The following is a 9,450-nucleotide window of genomic DNA, read 5'->3' on the forward strand; positions in this document are numbered from 1 at the left end:
GGCCTGCCTGCCACATCAACAGAGGGAGTCCGCTTGGCTGAGGTTCAAATAGAGAGAGAAAGAACACAACACTTAGAGCCAGAGATGGGGAGAGAAAGAGAGAGAGAGAGAGAGAGAGAGAGAGAGAGAGAGAGAGAGAGAGAGAGAGAGAGAGAGAGAGAGAGAGAGAGAGGAGGGACAGAAGAGAGCACAAACAGCTCGAGTTTGTATGGATGTTGGATTAATCCACGGCCACACATGCACCCAGTCCTCCCTTACATCCCCAGCACATGCACGGTTACTGTGTAGAGTTAGAAACCTCCATATTCAATGTTGTGTATGGAATTTCACATAGTATGTTTTGTCTTCTACAAAGAATTATCTAATGTTGATCATGTGTTCTGGTTTTCAGAGAATTTCTCCACTAATAATGACTCCAAATCTAAAGGTATTACTGTTTGACACTTAAACCCCCCTCCTCTCCCTCATTCTCTCACTATATGTTTGTCACGAACGTCGTCAGGGAAATGACCGGACCAAGGTGCAGCGTGGTGAGCGTACATTTCACTTTATTTTAAATGCCGCCAACAAAAACAAGAAACAACAAAAATTAACGTGAAGCTTACTAGGGCTATACAGGCCACTAACAAAGTCAACTACCCACAACTAAGGTGGAAAAACAGGTTGCCTAAGTATGATTCCCAATCAGAGACAACGATAGACAGCTGTCACTGATTGAGAACCATACCGGCCAAAACATAGAAACAGAAAACATAGAAATAAAGAAACTAGAATGCCCACCCTAGTCACACCCTGGCCTAACCAAAATAGAGAATAAAAGCCTCTCTATGGCCAGGGCGTTACAATGTTGGCATCCCTATATGTTTATAGAAATGAATTATACCTCACTTCAACGGCTATGGAAACCAGACATGTTCCTTTTAAACAAAGAAAAATAAGCATTTGTTTCAAAGATAACAATCAAATGTAGCCTATGAGTATACTTTTGTTCTGCAGTCAAATGTCTATTTGAAAACGGAAAACATTTTGTTGAGCAGACCACTTTAATCAGGGAATGAGTCATCACAGCAGAGCTCCTCTGCATGCTGGCTTTATTGAAGTCAGATGATGAGGTGGAGTTGAAGGAAGGAGGACTGGAACTCTGGAAGGGATCGAAAATATAACATGTTCATCATTTAGAAAAACATTATCTGAGTCCCAAATTAGGTTTGTCAAAATGGAATAGGGTGCCATTTGGGATACATATGTTAAGGCGAGACAGACGTTTTGTGCCATTTAAGATGAGGAAGGACGATTATTTTTTTATGAGCATGGCCTTATTTCTATTACAGCACATTGGATGACTGTCATTCATATTCCACTAACATAGCTCAATGTAACATCGATATGTTTAGGGTACTATATGATACTCAAATTTTCCCTGTACCCATCATGAGGTTGCTACAACCTAGCCAATGAATGAAGGTTTACAATGTAGGTGCACATGTCGAGAGAGATTTGAGTAATCAAGGTGACAGACATAAACATGTTCAATAGCGCCTTGCACACTCTTGCCTGCATCTAGCTGATTTAGGGTAATTCAGTGTAATCATTAGTCCCAAAGTTGCAAACAAGATTTTTTTAAATGTTTTATTTCACCTTTATTTAACCAGGTAGGCTAGTTGAGAACAAGTTCTCATTTACAACTGCGACCTGGCCAAGATAAAGCAAAGCATTGCGACACAAACAACAACACAGAGTTACACATGGAATAAACAAACATAAAGTCAATAATACAATAGAGAAAGTCTATATACAGTGTGTGCAAATGAGGTAGGATAAGGGGGGTGAGGGGGGTGAGGCAATAAATAGGCCATAGTGGCGAAATTATTACAGAAGGGCAAATTAAACACTGGGGTGATAGATGTGCAGAAGATGAGTGTGCAAGTAGCGATACTGGGATGCAAAGGAGCAAAAATAAATAAATAAAATAACAATATGGTGATGAGGTAGTTGGATGGGCAATTTACAGATTGGCTATGTACAGGTGCAGTGATCTGTGAGCTGCCCTGACAGCTGGTGTTTAAAGCTAGTGAGGGAGATATGAGTCTCCAGCTTCAGTGATTTTTGCAGTTCGTTCCAGTCATTGGCAGCAGAGAACTGGAAGGAAAGGCGGCCGAAGGTGGAATTGGCTTTGGGAGTGACCAGTGAAAAATACCTGCTAGAGCGCGTGCTGCGGGTGGGTGCTGCTATGGTGACCAGTGAGCTGAGATAAGGCGGGGCTTTACCTAGCAACGACTTATAGATGACCTGGAGCCAGTGGGTTTGGCAACAGATATGAAGCGAGGGCCAGCCAACGAGAGCATACAGTTCGCAGTGGTGGGTAGTATATGGGGCTTTGGTGACAAAACGGATGGCACTGTGATAGACTGCATCCAATTTGCTGAGTAGAGTGTTGGAGGCTATTTTGTAAATGACATCGCCGAAGTCAAGGATTGGTAGGATAGTCAGTTTTACCAGGGTATGTTTGGCAGCATGAGTGAAGGATGCTTTGTTGCGAAATAGGAAGCCGATTCTAGATGTCATTTTGGATTGGAGATGCTTAATGTGAGTCTGGAAGGAGAGTTTACAGTGTAACCAGACACCTAGGTATTTGTAGTTGTCCACATATTCTAAGTCAGAACCGTCCAGAGTAGTGCTGCTGGGCGGGTGGGTAGGTGCGGGCAGCGATCGGTTGAAGAGCATGCATTTAGTTTTGCTTGCATTTAAGAGCAGTTGGAGGCAACAGAGGAGAGTTGTATGGCACTGAAGGTTCCAGAAGTATACTGAATGGTGTCGTCTGCGTAGAGGTAGATCAGAGAATCACCAGCAGCAAGAGCAACATCATTGATATATACAGAGAAAAGAGTCGGCCCGATGAATGAACCCAGTGGCACCCCCATAGAGACTGCCAGAGATCCGGACAACAGGCCCTCCGATTTGACACACTGAACTCTGTCTGAGAAGTAGTTGGTGAACCAGGCGAGGCAGTCATTTGAGAAACCAAGGCTGCTGAGTCTGCCGATAAGAATGTGGTGATTGACAGAGTCGAACGCCTTGGCCAGGTCGATGAATACAGCTGCACTGTATTGTCTCTTATCGATAGCGGTTATGATATCGTTTAGGACCTTGAGCGTGGCTAAGGTGCACCCATGACCAGCTCTGAAACCAGATTGCATAGCAGAGAAGTTACGGTGGGATTCTATTGGTCAAATTCAGGTATGTTTATCCCAGTTTCATTCCGTTTGCTTCCGTTTAAGAAACATTTTCAACAGAATAGGTGGAATTACTACAACCCCGAGCAAACACTGTTCACTTTCATAGCAGCCACATACAAACAGCATGAATCCCTTTGATCATTGTGTAATTCATTCTCGTATCTAAGCGCTCTCCTCCTCTCACCTTTCCATTTGCTTGTGGACTTCAGAGGACAACACATCAGCTGTCTGTGACCAGGTGATAAAACCTTACCAGCCAAACATTCATATCATAACCTCTAACCGCTACACACAGCCTACATCGTTGTCACCATATTAACTAACGTCCTAATCAACATAGCTACTAGAACTAACATGTTAGTAAAGCCACTACAACCATGCAATACAGTCAGAAAGTAGTTTAGCAGTTACACCGGCGGACCCCGGTGGCAATAAATAAATAAAACCAAAAGCTTACCTTGACTTGGAAGAGTTTCAGTGTTGGATAACCATAGCCAACTAGCTAACATAGCATCCCTCTCTGTTTGAGCCGGGTGTTTGAGTAGACTAAACTAGCTAGCTGCATTCTCTAGATAGGTAAGTGAAAGTGAAAATAAATACAACAAAATATATCCAGCACACTCTCTCTATCGCTTCACTTTCATTTTTGAAGAACTTCATTTGTTCAAAACTGTTCAACTGTTGTCTTTCTCTCTCTTTGAGTCAACTACTCACCACATTGTATGCACTACAGTGCTAGCTAGCTGTAGCTTATGCTTTCAGAACTAGATTCATTCTCTGATCCTTTGATTGGGTGGACAACATGTCAGTTCATGCTGCAAGAGCTCTGATAGGTTGGAGGATGTCCTCTGGAAGTTGGCATAATTACTGTGTAAGTCTATGGAAGGGGGTGAGAAACACAATAATTCACAATTCCTTTGCCGCAGGATAATTTTTCTGCTGTGAGAAAATGGTTGAATTATGATCCTACACTTGTAGGCAGTAGGGTGTCACGTTGCAGAATAATATAAATTCTAACCTACAGCTTATTATGTATGCAGTGCAGCGGTGGTATCTGATTTTAGCCGGAGAAAACTCTGCTGTTGACCCAGTAGGAGTATTAACGGAGGACATTAAGCATAAACACGTGCACCCTCTAACCCTCAGCATGTTGAGACTAAGCAGACAGCATTCCTTCAAAAAACATCTTTCCCAGAGTAGGCCATCTTTAAACCAAGGAAGCCGGCCTTCGCCTGCATGAACTATCATCACCAAAACACACAGCTGACTGTTAGAAGGAAGCCATTCATGTTGCCTAACCAATAACCTAGGACCATGCCTCAGGACTACCTGGCCTGATGACTCCTTGCTGTCCCCAGTCCACCTGGCCGTGCTGCTGCTCCAGTTTCAAATGTTCTGCCTGTGGCTATGGAACCCTGACCTGTTCACCGGATGTGCTACCTGTCCCAGACCTGCTGTTTTCAACTCTCTAGAGACAGCAGGAGCGGTAGAGGTACTCTGAATGATCGGCTATGAAAAGCCAACTGACATTTACTCCTGAGGTGCTGACCTGTTGCACCCTCGACAACCACCCTGATTATTATTATTTGACCCTGCTGGTCATCTATGAACATTTTAACATCTTGGCTATGTTCTGTTATAATCTCCACCCGGCACAGCCAGAAGAGGACGGGCCACCCCTCATAGCCTGGTTCCTCTCTAGGTTTCTTCCTAGGTTCTGGCCTTTCTAGGGAGTTTTCCTAGCCACCGTGCTTCTACACCTGCATTACTTGCTGTTTGTGGTTTTAGGCTGGGTTTCTGTCCAGCTTTGTGACATCAGCTGATGTAAGAAGGGCTTTATAAATACAATTGATTGATTGATTGATTGATTGATTGATTGATTAAAAAGGGTAACCAAGGAGAATGAGGATAGAAAAGGTCTAGTCACCACCACTAGTCAACCTCCACCACAGACCTTGCCAAAGAGACAAATGTTGTATTTCCCTTTTTTTGTTGTTGCTTTGTTTATGCCTGAACAGAGAGAGCAGAGAGAGACACACAGGCCAACTCCATTCTCGCTGCCACATATCCAGTCCCCTCAGGAGCCTGAAAATATTTGGCATGGACTCTCAGATCCTCAAAAAGATATACAGCTGCACCATCAAGAGCATCTTGACTGGCTGCATCACCACTTGGTATGGCACCGCTCTCGACTACAAAGAACTACACTGGGGCCGAGGAAAGGCCACCAAGCCATAGACTGTTCCCTCCACTATCATCCGGCAAACGGTACCGGAGCATCAGCTCTCGGACCAACAGGCTCCGAGACAACTTCTACCCCAAGGCCATAAGACTGCTAAATAGTTAATTAAATGGTTACCTGGGCTATCTGAACTGACTCTACGCGCACTCACAAGACTATATAAACACACTATATATACACTACATTGACGCTGTCACACAAAACCGGCACACATTCACATACGCACACACACACATAACACACACGCATACCAACACAACACAAACACACACACACACATACACACACACACTTTTACACTCATCATTTGCTACTGCTACTCTGTTCTTCATTTTACTCTTAATATTATCTATCCTGATGCCTAGTCACTTTACCCTGCCTTCATGTACATATCTACCTCAAATACCTTAATATTATCTATCCTGATGCCTAGTCACTTTACCCTGCCTTCATGTACATATCTACCTCAAATACCTTAATATTATCTATCCTGATGCCTAGTCACTTTACCCTGCCTTCATGTGCATATCTACCTCAAATACCTTATTATTATCTATCCTGATGCTTAGTCACTTTACGCTGCCTTCATGTACATTCTACCTCAAATACCTTAATATTATCTATCCTTATGCCGAGTCACTTTACCCTGCCTTCATGTACATATCTACCTGTCACGTTCCTGACCTTATTTTCCTTTGTTTAACTCTGTTTAGTTGGTCAGGACGTGAGCTGGGAGGGCATTCTACGTTTTGTGTTTCTATGTTGGGTGCAATGTGTTGCCTGATATGGTTCTCAATTAGGGGGCAGGTGTTTTACGTTTCCTCTGATTGAGAACCATATTAAGGTAGGCTGTTCACACTGTTTGTTTGTGGGTGATTGTCTTCCGTGTCTGTATGTATGTTCGTACCTCACGGGACTGTAGCGTTTGTTTGTAGTCTGTACCTGTTCGTGCGTTCTTCGTGTATTTGTAAGTTCTCATGTTTTAGGTCAGTCTACGTCGTTTATTTGTAGTTTGTTAGAGAGTTTTCGTGTTTCGTCTATCATTTAAATAAATCAGTATGTCATATAACAACGCTGCGCTTTGGTCCAATCCCTACTCCTCCTCTTCAGACGAAGAGGAGGAGAACGACCGTTACACTACCTCAAATACCTTAATATTATCTGTCCTGATGCCTAGTCACTTTACCCTGCCTTCATGTATGTACATAACTACCTCAAATACCTTATTATTATCTATCCTGATGCCTAGTCACTTTACCCTGCCTTCATATACATACAGTGTCTTCGGAAAGTATTCAGACACATTTACTTTTTCCACTTTTTGTTAGATTATCTACCTCAAATACCTAGTACCTCTGCACATTGATCTGGTATTGGCCCTCTCTGTATATACAGTAGCTCCATTCTTGTGGATTTTATTCCTTGTGTGTTACAATTTTTTAACTGCATCGCTGGAAAGGGCTTGTAAGCAAGCATTTCACAGTAAAGTCTACAATCGTTGTATTTGGCATATTACAAATAACATTTGATATGATGATTTTGATTTGAATTTCTCTTTCCCCTTCTCTGTCTCTCTCTATTCTTCTCTCCCTCTCTCGTCCTCTCTCTCTCTTTCTCTCTCTCTCTTTATTTCCCCTCCATGTCTTTTTCTCCCTCTCCTGTTTCTACCTGCCTTGTGCATTCCTCAAGTTCTACCTCATCCATCATCTTGCTATAGGGGAGAAACAACACACACCAAATAAGTCTCCAGCCTCTCCCTGCCCCCCCCCCCCCTTCCCTCACCCCTCCCTGCGAAAACAGATTTAGTAAATGTATTAAAAATAAAAAACATTAATACCTTATTTACATAAGTGTTCAGACCCTTTGCTATGAGACTTGAAATTGAGCTCAGGTGCATCCTGTTTCCATTGATCATCCTTGAGATGTTTCTACAACTTTATTGGAATCCAACAGTGGTAAATTCAATTGATTGGACATGATTTGGAAAGGCACACACCTTTCTATATAAGATCCCACAGTTGACAGTGCATGTCAGAGCAAAAACCAAGCCATGAGGTCGAAGGAATTGTCCGTAGAGCTCCGAGACAGGACTGTCAAAGCACAGATCTGGGGAAGGGTACCAAAAAATGTCTGCAGCATTGAAGGCCCCCAAGAACACAGTGGCCTCCATCATTCTTAAATGGAAGAAATTTGGAACCACCAACACTTCCTAGAGCTGGCCGCCCAGCCAAACTGAGCAATCGTGGGAGAAGGGCCTTTGTCAGGGAGGTGACCAAGAATCCGATGGTCACTCTGACAAAGCTCTAGACTTCCCCTTAGGAGATGGGAGAACCTTCCAGAAGGACAGCCATCTCTCCAGCACTCCACCAATCAGGCCGTTATGGTAGAGTGGCCAGGCAGAAGCCACTCCTCAGTAAAAGGCACATGACAGCCCACTTGGAGTTTGCAAAAAGGCACATAAAGACTCTGAGACGATGAGAAACCAGATTCTCTGGTCTGATGAAACCAAGATTGAACTCTTTGGCCTGAATGCCAAGTGTCACGTCTGGAGAAAACCTGGCACCATCCCTACGGTGAAGCATGGTGGTGGCAGCATCATGCTGTGGGGATGTTTTTCAGCAACAGGGACTGGGAGACTAGTCAGGATCAAGGCAAAGATGAACCGAGGAAAGTACAGAGATCCTTGATGAAAAACCTTTCCAGTGCACTCAGGACCTCAGACGGGGGTGAAGGTTCACCTACCAACAGGACAACGACCCTAAGCACACAGCCAAGACAACGCAAGAGTGGCTTCGGGACAAGTCTCCGAATGTCCTTGAGTGGCCCAGCCAGAGCCCTCTGGAGTACAGAGTACAGCAGAGTACAGAAGAGTATAGTTGAGTACAGCAAAGTACAAAGTACAGTAGAGTACAGCCGAGAACAGAGTACAGTAGAATACACAGTAAAGTACAGTAGAGTACAGTATGACTACAGCAGAGTACAGAGTACAGTAGAGTACAGCAGAGTACAGCGCACAGTAGAGTACAGAGTACAGCAGAGTACAGCAGAGTACAGTGGAGTACATCAGAGTACAGATTACAGTAGAGTACAGTAGGGTACAGAGTACAGTGGAGTACAGTGGAGTACAGTAGAGCACAGCAGAGTACAGCAGAGCACAACAGAGTACAGCAGAGTACAATAAAGTACCGCAGAGTACAGAGTATAGTAGAGTACAGTAGAGTACAGTAGAGTAGAGACTACAGTAGAGTAGAGTACAGTAGAGTACAGAGTACAGTAGAGTTCATTAGATTACAGTCGAGTACAGAAAAGTACAGACTACTCTCTAGTACTGTAGAGAGTACAGCAGAGTACAGCAGAGTACAGTAAGGTACAGTAGGGTACAGATTACAGCAGAGTACAGTAGAGTATGGCAGAGTGCAGAGTACAGTAGAGTACAGTAGAGTACAGAAGAGTACAGAGTACAGTAGAGTACAGTAGAGTACAGAGTACAGTAGAGGCTGAAGGAAAAACAGCACCCAGCAATTTTCTGGTTTTCTAAATGGCCCTCCCATTTCTATTCATTGGTTGGCTTTTGTTCCAGTGTTTCTCCATTCCAATGCGACTAACCTTTTCCATTCCATAGTCATGAAACTTGATCTCTTCATGGTTTCAAACACAGCTTTACCATCCAAGTGTTCGCCTGCATTTTCTTTATACCAAAGACCCCTAACAGTACCTCATGATGCCTACAGCTACAACAGGCAGGCAGATTTAGGTACTGTTGAGTTGAGTTCAGGCATGTGAGTGATCAACAGTGTTGATGAAAACAGATATAGGTGATGGCAGATTGAGGAACAAAAGGACAGCAACATTCTGTTCTCACAGACACATGAGTTCAATTTCTCCTGCATCTGGAATCACTTAATTTCATACTGCTGGATTAGTTCGAGCAGAGGTCTGCTGTGTGACTGCAGCTCTGGTAACAAAACATTG

At 43.6% G+C, this 9,450-nt stretch overlaps 1 long non-coding RNA gene across 2 annotated transcripts; it reads right to left on the reverse strand.

Annotated features, from left to right (window-relative positions):
* Positions 1-531: 531 nt before the first annotated feature.
* On the reverse strand, positions 532-9,227 carry LOC139569771 (uncharacterized). Of its 2 annotated transcripts, none has more exons than XR_011673962.1 (2): positions 9,085-9,227; positions 532-1,141 (listed from the first exon to the last, which is right to left on the reverse strand). It is a non-coding gene; the product is annotated as an uncharacterized lncRNA (long non-coding RNA). The 2 variants fall into 2 exon arrangements; XR_011673961.1 differs by lacking the exon at positions 9,085-9,227 and adding an exon at positions 3,694-3,937.
* Between the last annotated feature and the right edge of the window lie 223 nt (positions 9,228-9,450).

This window comes from Salvelinus alpinus, chromosome 3, assembly GCF_045679555.1.
Source record: "Salvelinus alpinus chromosome 3, SLU_Salpinus.1, whole genome shotgun sequence".
NCBI lineage: Eukaryota > Metazoa > Chordata > Actinopteri > Salmoniformes > Salmonidae > Salvelinus > Salvelinus alpinus.